Raw genomic sequence first — 7,400 nt, 5'->3', positions numbered from 1 at the left:
TTCTGAGACTCTCCACGAACCCAAAGACTCCTATTCCCAGTGGGACTGGTAATGAACAATAGGTGGCATGGAAATGGGGAAAACATAAACAATATTGTATTTGTAATCACCGGCTCCAAGTACCAGTGATCTAAGTGTGAGCTAAGAATTTAGGTATATATAGAGAAATAAGGAAGACATCGGCTAGCTCAAGATGAGAACCATGTTTACTTCTTAGAGGGAGAGGCAGAAGAGAATGAAAGGCCTCTCTGCAAGGCTTACACATCCATTTCTTGTTCAATTACTCTGTGGCAAGTATTCTTCCAAACAGGGGTTCAGGAGAGCATAAATCATGATCTCTGACTTTCGGGAGTTCATGCAATACACCCACCCTCAAACTCTCAGTATTCTAGTTGGTGCATGGATCCCTTCTGGTGGAATACTTAGGGGAAGAGACAGTTAATACAACCACCTCTAGAAAGACCTCTGAGGGGAAAGGTAGTTCCAGGGGCAACAAGTGCACCATAGAGGAAGAATCAGACTCCATATTTCCTTTATCTCAGAAGTGTGGGTCAGTCCCTTTCTTCCTCTTCAAATCTCTCTGGTGTCTTTATGCCCACATGGCAAAATAAACTAAGAGATTCTACAACATTCCTTCAACAAATCTCACACATCTTCTCTCCTGAGACCTTTAAATAGGTCTGAGCACGCATGCAATATGTCCCCAGGAACACATGTGATCTACATTCCACCCCCTGGCAGCAGTTTGCCAACGCTGGTAGTGATCATTCTACAACTGCTTTTTATCTACAAATTCTTCCTTCCATCTTTCCAGGCACTAAAAACTCTTGTCCTCACTCCCATCTCAGACTCCCACTTCAGGCCCTCTGCATTTAGTAACACCTGTAACTCACAATTTGCTTAGCTGGAGTTTGTTTATCACACACGCAGTGGATCACATGCCACAGCTAAGGGCAGGGAGTGCTCACATTCTCCCAGCCTAGACTGATGGAATCTTTGAGCCCTGGGTAGCTGACTTCATCACTATTGAAAATGAGATTGGATATTACTCTGATGACCCTGGTCACAGAGCACTAGTTTTAAGATGATGGATGGCACTAATTCTTGTTCCACTCCTTGGGCAAGGCATCACTGCAGCACTGCAAAATGCAAATAAACAATGGATGCCCATGTGTCAGTGCTCACTGATTGCCTCCCAGGTTACCGGAAATGTCTTTGGCTAAAATGGCATTTAAAGCCCTATGGTCCCATTTATAGATTGCTTCATTCCTGTTAAGAGTAGTAAAACCCACTGACCAGTGGGTTTCACTAACCAGTAGTAAAACCCACTGACCAGTGGGTTTCACTAACCAGTAGTAAAACCCACTGACCAGTGGGTTTCACTAACCAGTAGTAAAACCCACTAACCAGTGGGTTTTACTACTCTTAACAGGAGTGAAGAAATCTATAAATGGGACCATAGGGCTTTAAATGCCATTTTAGCCAAAGACATCATAGTATAATATGTCCTCATGGGTAATTTTTCAAATACTTTTGAGAGAAACTTTACAACTCTTCCTGCAAGAAAAGAATCATGCCATTGATTCCCTGTTCCTAGAGGAGGGCCTAAGTAAAGTCCTCTGATGAATGAATGAATGAATGGGTGAGGACCAATACCAGTGCCAAGGATGAATATCTTATTACGGGACTGTATCTCGTTTTTCCTATAAAAACATATTGACCCCCAATTCTTCCATAATTTCCTGGTCATCCAATTTCAACTGCATCGCCATGTGCATTTATCTTTTACTAGTCCCTGCTTTGATTAACCCTCCATCTTCTTGTCCACAAAGACTCAAGATAAGAGGTCTGAGTATATCATCAAGAAATATCCAATCTCTGATAACACTGCAGTCGGCTCTGTATTCTGTTTCACAGAGAAAGTTACAGCCCAGAAGAGTCTGTGGGGAAACTGCTGGAACAAGAAGACATAAAGCATCTTCACTGCATTTCAGAAAACTCTCGGTTACACCACTTGTGGGAGATGGTGGAAGAGAATGAGAAAGGTATCAGTTCATTTTCCGGTTCTTTAAGCGCATCTGATCCACCAAGAAAGTGTGATTTCTGAAATTTCTAATATTAGGAACAGTTACTGTCCCTGACATTTCTCATTTTGTCCCCTTCTCTCTTGTGTCACCTCCTCCTTTCCTGGATCTCTGACCTCTAGGCTGCACACTATTGTTGCAGGGCAAGGCTTCCCAGCTTGGGACTAAGCCTTGCCTACCTAGGTTCTTGCCTTCTACTGACCGAGAATGACCAGGAGAGGCTCAGAGGTTCCACACGAACAAAGGTTTATTAGAGGCAGAAAGAAAGTGAAGGCCCCTGAGCAGGGAACAGAGAGAGACCAGGCAACACTAGCCCTGGTTCCCCCAAACGAAGATTTTTCTGGGGTTTATATGGGTTTGGCGAGGATAATAATGAATATTTAGTAGGTTTCTTTCGAGGGGCAGGTACTTCTCAGAATGGTGGTGCATACTAAATTAGGCTACACATGCATCTGGAATCCAAGATGGAACTTGTAGCAAAGGCTCCTGGGCCTGGGTAGCAGGACTCATTATGGGTTGTCACGCCTGTGCAGTCCATCCCCTGGTGCCGGTTTGATTCCTGTTTCGAGGACTTGCATCAGGCAGAAGTCATCTGTCAGTCACTTTGCAGATGTCTGCACATGTTCCAGGTACCAGATCGGGTCGGTTCTTATGAAAAACATCTTGTTCCTTCCTTATCGCACATTCCAGGGTGGGGTTTTATGTCATTAGCCAGGCACATAATTTTTGTAAGTAAATTGCAAGTTGCAGGTGTTTCAGGGTTCCTTGCTTAGGGGCTCTGTCCCCTTTTCTTCCTTAGCTCACTATGACTCCAGGATTCATCCCAGTGAATATCAGGTTTGCCGGTCTCTTGTGCGTGCTCCTCAAACTATCAGTCCTGACAGCCTCACCCAGATAATGGGTATTTGTCCTCAGATTCACTCTGTGACCAAGGTTAGGAGATAATCTCACGGCTAGCCTTGGTGTTTTAGGACTCCTTCTGAAGAGTCCCATCGACTATCTTTACTGATGGGGAGTAGGGTCTTTTAAACCAGCAACACAGAACAAATAAACACAAAGCTCACCTAGGAGCACACTCAGCCCCACGGAGCAATCTTGTTTAGCTACTGTCATTTAGGAAGGAGAGTATTAGCTGGGAGTAATCCAAAGGGATGTTCTGATCCCTTATCTATATACAGAGGCTGGTTCTTTCGGCATCTCTGAGAGAAACCTCTGTGCCTTTGGCAGAATGATGTAATGTGCTGTACTTTAATTTGTACCCCAACAGGATGGTGCTTAGGACTGGTTTTGCAACCTGGTTCTGCTTCCCGCTATCCATGTGTCTTTGGAAAAGTTATTTAACCTCATTTTGCTTTTGATTGCCGTCGGTAGTATGGGAATAATAGTAACAAACCATGGAGCTGTTGTGAAGCTTTGAGGATATAAATAGATGCAGTCTCTTAACACAGGGCTTGGCACATAATGTTTACTACACACTGTCTATGATAAGGTCACTATGAGTCAGAATCTATGGGTGTTTTTTTTTTTTAATCTATTATACTGTTCTAAATCATTCATTAACATCAAGAACTTTGTTAAAATTTTATTTCATGTAATTAATTAGACCATTTTCAGATAGCGAAAATTTCTGACTTTGTTCTCAATTTCTAGGAGGGAGAAACATCTTATTTTGGATATTAGTAAATTATATATTTTGATCTCTGAGTATTCTGTGCCTTTGAGAATTATTTCTTTACACAGATGTCTAATCAGAACTTACTTTTACTTTAAACAACCAGTATGCCAATTATTTAAAAAAGTATCAAAAAACAAAATCTCTACTCATCTTTTATATTTAGCTTATAAAATATTCTATTTAAAATCTACTTTAGCAATCACTTCCTATGAGGAATTGACTGATATTTGGTCTCATTTATGAAGTTTGTTGAATAGTCACCTTTAAAATCTATTTATATCATACACAGTTAGTCCTGACTTAGGGTGTATTGGAGTTGCCACACGACCACCCTTGTTTTTTTGTACATCGTATCATTAGTAATATGTACTACATACAACGATGCAGCATGAAATTTGCTGGTGTTGTCATTCCCATGCCAATCCCCAAAGACAAATAAAGGTCGGATTTATAAAAGTACTGATAATAAAAAGCAACAATAATGAAAACTAAATTTAAAAATAAGTTATTTGACTTAAGTTAGATCCAGCTTACAATAGAGTAGTAGGGGACAACTTGTATTTAATTTCCATCTTAAGTGTTTCTGTATAAACCATATGATATCAGATTGGATTTGGGATCATTCCTGACTCTGTCAACTTGTGCACACCACGTATCAGTTCATTCTACTGAAAACATCTTGACTGTAATGAAATAAAGGAGAGGCAACACTACTAGAATTAGTATTCTTTGAAGTCACTGCAGATTTTAATTTTTAATACATTTACAATAGCCCAAGCTCTGATATGCAAATAATCACTTTTCTCCAAGAGGGAAAACAGCATCTGTATTTTTTGTGATGTGTCAAAGAGAGAATGAATGAAAAGATGTGACTATTCCTATAAGTAGATCTCTGCTTCAGGGAAAAGGCGAAAGAAATCAGCACTTAAAAGTATGAGATATAGTCTTTCCTTTCTCTTCCCATTATTTTACAACTGTAGATCTATCTCTAGGTGCTAAATTAAGGAAATCAAAGGACTATACCCAGGGCTAAGGGTCTTTCCAAAGAAATCAAGTTCTAGTGACTGCCATTGAAATCATCTTTCCTTTTTCACCCAAATTTTCTATGATAAATAGAATTTGATGTTTATTTCTAATATCCTTTTTATCTTTGTTTATGATTATAGATAAAATTATTGTTCTTGTTGTTGTGTTCTTGTTAGGAGCCATCCAGCTAGTTTAGACTCATAGCAACCCTATCTACAACAGAATTTAATACTACCCGGTCCTGCACCATTCTCACAATCATTGTTGTGTTTGAGCCCATGGTTGCAGCCAGTGTGTCAATGCATCTTTTTGAGGGTCTTTCTCTTTTTTGTGGAGCATCTACTTTACCAAGCTTGCTGTCCTCCTGTAGGGACTGTTCCCCCCTAATAACATCTCCAAAGTAGGTGAAGCAAAATCTTGCCTCCTTACTTCCAAGGAGCACTCAAACCCAAAAACCAAAAACCCAATGCCATCGAGTCGATTCCGACTCATAGTGAGCACTCAGACTGTATGTATTCCAGGAAAAACTTATTCCTTCTACTGGCAGTCCACGGTATACTCAATATTCTTCCTCAACACCATAATTCAAAGGCATCAATTCTTCAGTCTTCCTTATCCATTGTCCACCTTTCGCATGCATAGGAGGGGATTGAAAATATCATGGCTGTGTCTGGCCCACCTTTGTCCTCCAAGTGACATCTTTGCTTTTCAACACGTTAAAAAAGGTCCTTGCAGCAAGTTTGCACAATGCAATATGTCCGTTGATTTCTTTCCTTTTTTTTTTTTTAATGAAGAAATTGAATGTTTCATTATTAAACTTTCTTACTTTGCTTCAAGGCTGTTGCTTCATTGTATAAAAATAGCACCAGCAAAGGCAGTATATTGCAAAATTAAGATAGTATTGTTCTTCGAGCGATACTATACAACTAACAAAAACTTATGTCCACTCCCAATCATTTCCAATGGAAAGACCATTAGGTATTTTGATCCAGATCCAGGCATGGATGTCTGCCATAGTTAAAATAATATAAAAGGTTGATGATGCCAATGTTACCCTTGAATTACATAACTTTTATAACAATTCTTACTGCAGGTAACTTCATGAATTTTGAATATTATAACTGTATTCTAACCTAAAGCAAGGTGTTGTGAAAAAGATGTCTATTGTGTTTAGCTGCAGTCATTAAAAAGTTAAGGGGTAATTTCTCCCAATAGCATAGTTGCAGTGAGAAGTTTCTCTTTTCCACTGGTATTGCTAAAAGCTGTTGTAATTCTCCCGTCCACCACTAATTTAAGACAATTATGCTCAGATAAGTGGTTTCATACTAGCTTATTTAGGGGTTCTGCTTTCACTCCTCAATAGATTTGATGTATTTCTCAGATGCTTCTTCAGTCATTAGTTCATCAAGTTCTGAAGGATTATCCGGTGTCATCTTGATCAGCGAACCACCTTCAAAGATTTGTTAACAAGTCTTGGATATTCTGTAAGAGCTTCATTAATTTCTGTTACCTCTCCTGATAAAGGAGAATAGAGTTCACTAGCAGCTTTCACACTTTCCGAAGCACAGAACTCATCTTGTTCGATCAATTTTGTCCCAACTTCAGGAAGACTACAGTAAAAAGGATCTCCCAAAGCTTCCTGTGCAAACTTGCTGATTTCCACTGTTCCAATACCATTTTCTGTGCTACCCATTCATGTTTGTCTGAATTTAGGCACTGAGAACAGGGTGCTGCCTGTGCACAGCATCGGCAAGGCGCCCGGCAGGCCCTCAGCACCTTGACGGGCAGGGGCACGGGGCGCAAGAGCACATCAGGCTACAGGCAGCAACCTGAGCGCTGCGTTCACAGTCTGTCCACTGATTTCTTGACTGCTGCTTTCCTGGGCGTGGATTGTGGATCGAAGTAAAATGAAATCCTTGACAACTTCAATATTTTCTTTATTTATCATGATGTTACTTATTAGTCCATTTGTGAGGATTTTTGTGTTATGTTGAGGTGTAATCCATACTGAAGGCTGTAGTCTTAATTTTCATCAGTAAATGCTTTAAATTCTCTTCCGTTTTCAGCAAGCGAGGTTGTGTCATCTGCATATGGCAGGTTGTTAATGAGTCTTCCTCCAATCCTGATGCCCCATTCTTCTTCATGTAGTCCAGCTTCTTGGATTATTTGCTCAGCATACAGATTAAATAAGTATGGTGAAAGGATACAACTGCGATGCACACATTTCCTGATTTTAATCCATGCAGTATGCCTTGTTCTGCTCCAACAACTGCCTCTTAGTCACAGTTAATTGTAAGCCCAATTAAGTGTTCTGGGATTTCCAAATATTATCCATAATTTGTATGATCTGTGCAGTTGAATGCCTTTGCATAGTCAATGTAACACAGGTAAACATTTTTCTGGTATTCTCTGCTTTCAGCCAAGATCCATCTAACATCGACAATGATATCCCTTGTTCTACATCCTCTTCTGAATTCAGCTTGAATTTCTGGCAGTTCCCTATCAATGTACTGCTGCAACCGTTTTTCAACGATCTTCAGCAAAATTTAACTAGCCTGTGATATTAATGATATTGTTGGATAATTTCCACATTCTGCTGGATGGCCTTCCTTTGG

At 40.1% G+C, this 7,400-nt stretch overlaps 1 pseudogene; it reads right to left on the bottom strand.

Annotated features, from left to right (window-relative positions):
• Positions 1–6,134: 6,134 nt before the first annotated feature.
• On the bottom strand, positions 6,135–6,478 carry LOC126081600 (glycine cleavage system H protein, mitochondrial-like; annotated as a pseudogene).
• Between the last annotated feature and the right edge of the window lie 922 nt (positions 6,479–7,400).

This window comes from Elephas maximus, chromosome 8, assembly GCF_024166365.1.
Source record: "Elephas maximus indicus isolate mEleMax1 chromosome 8, mEleMax1 primary haplotype, whole genome shotgun sequence".
Lineage (NCBI taxonomy): Eukaryota > Metazoa > Chordata > Mammalia > Proboscidea > Elephantidae > Elephas > Elephas maximus.
The sequence above is the reverse complement of the archived record's forward strand: the minus strand, read 5'-3'. Positions and strand labels throughout refer to the sequence as shown.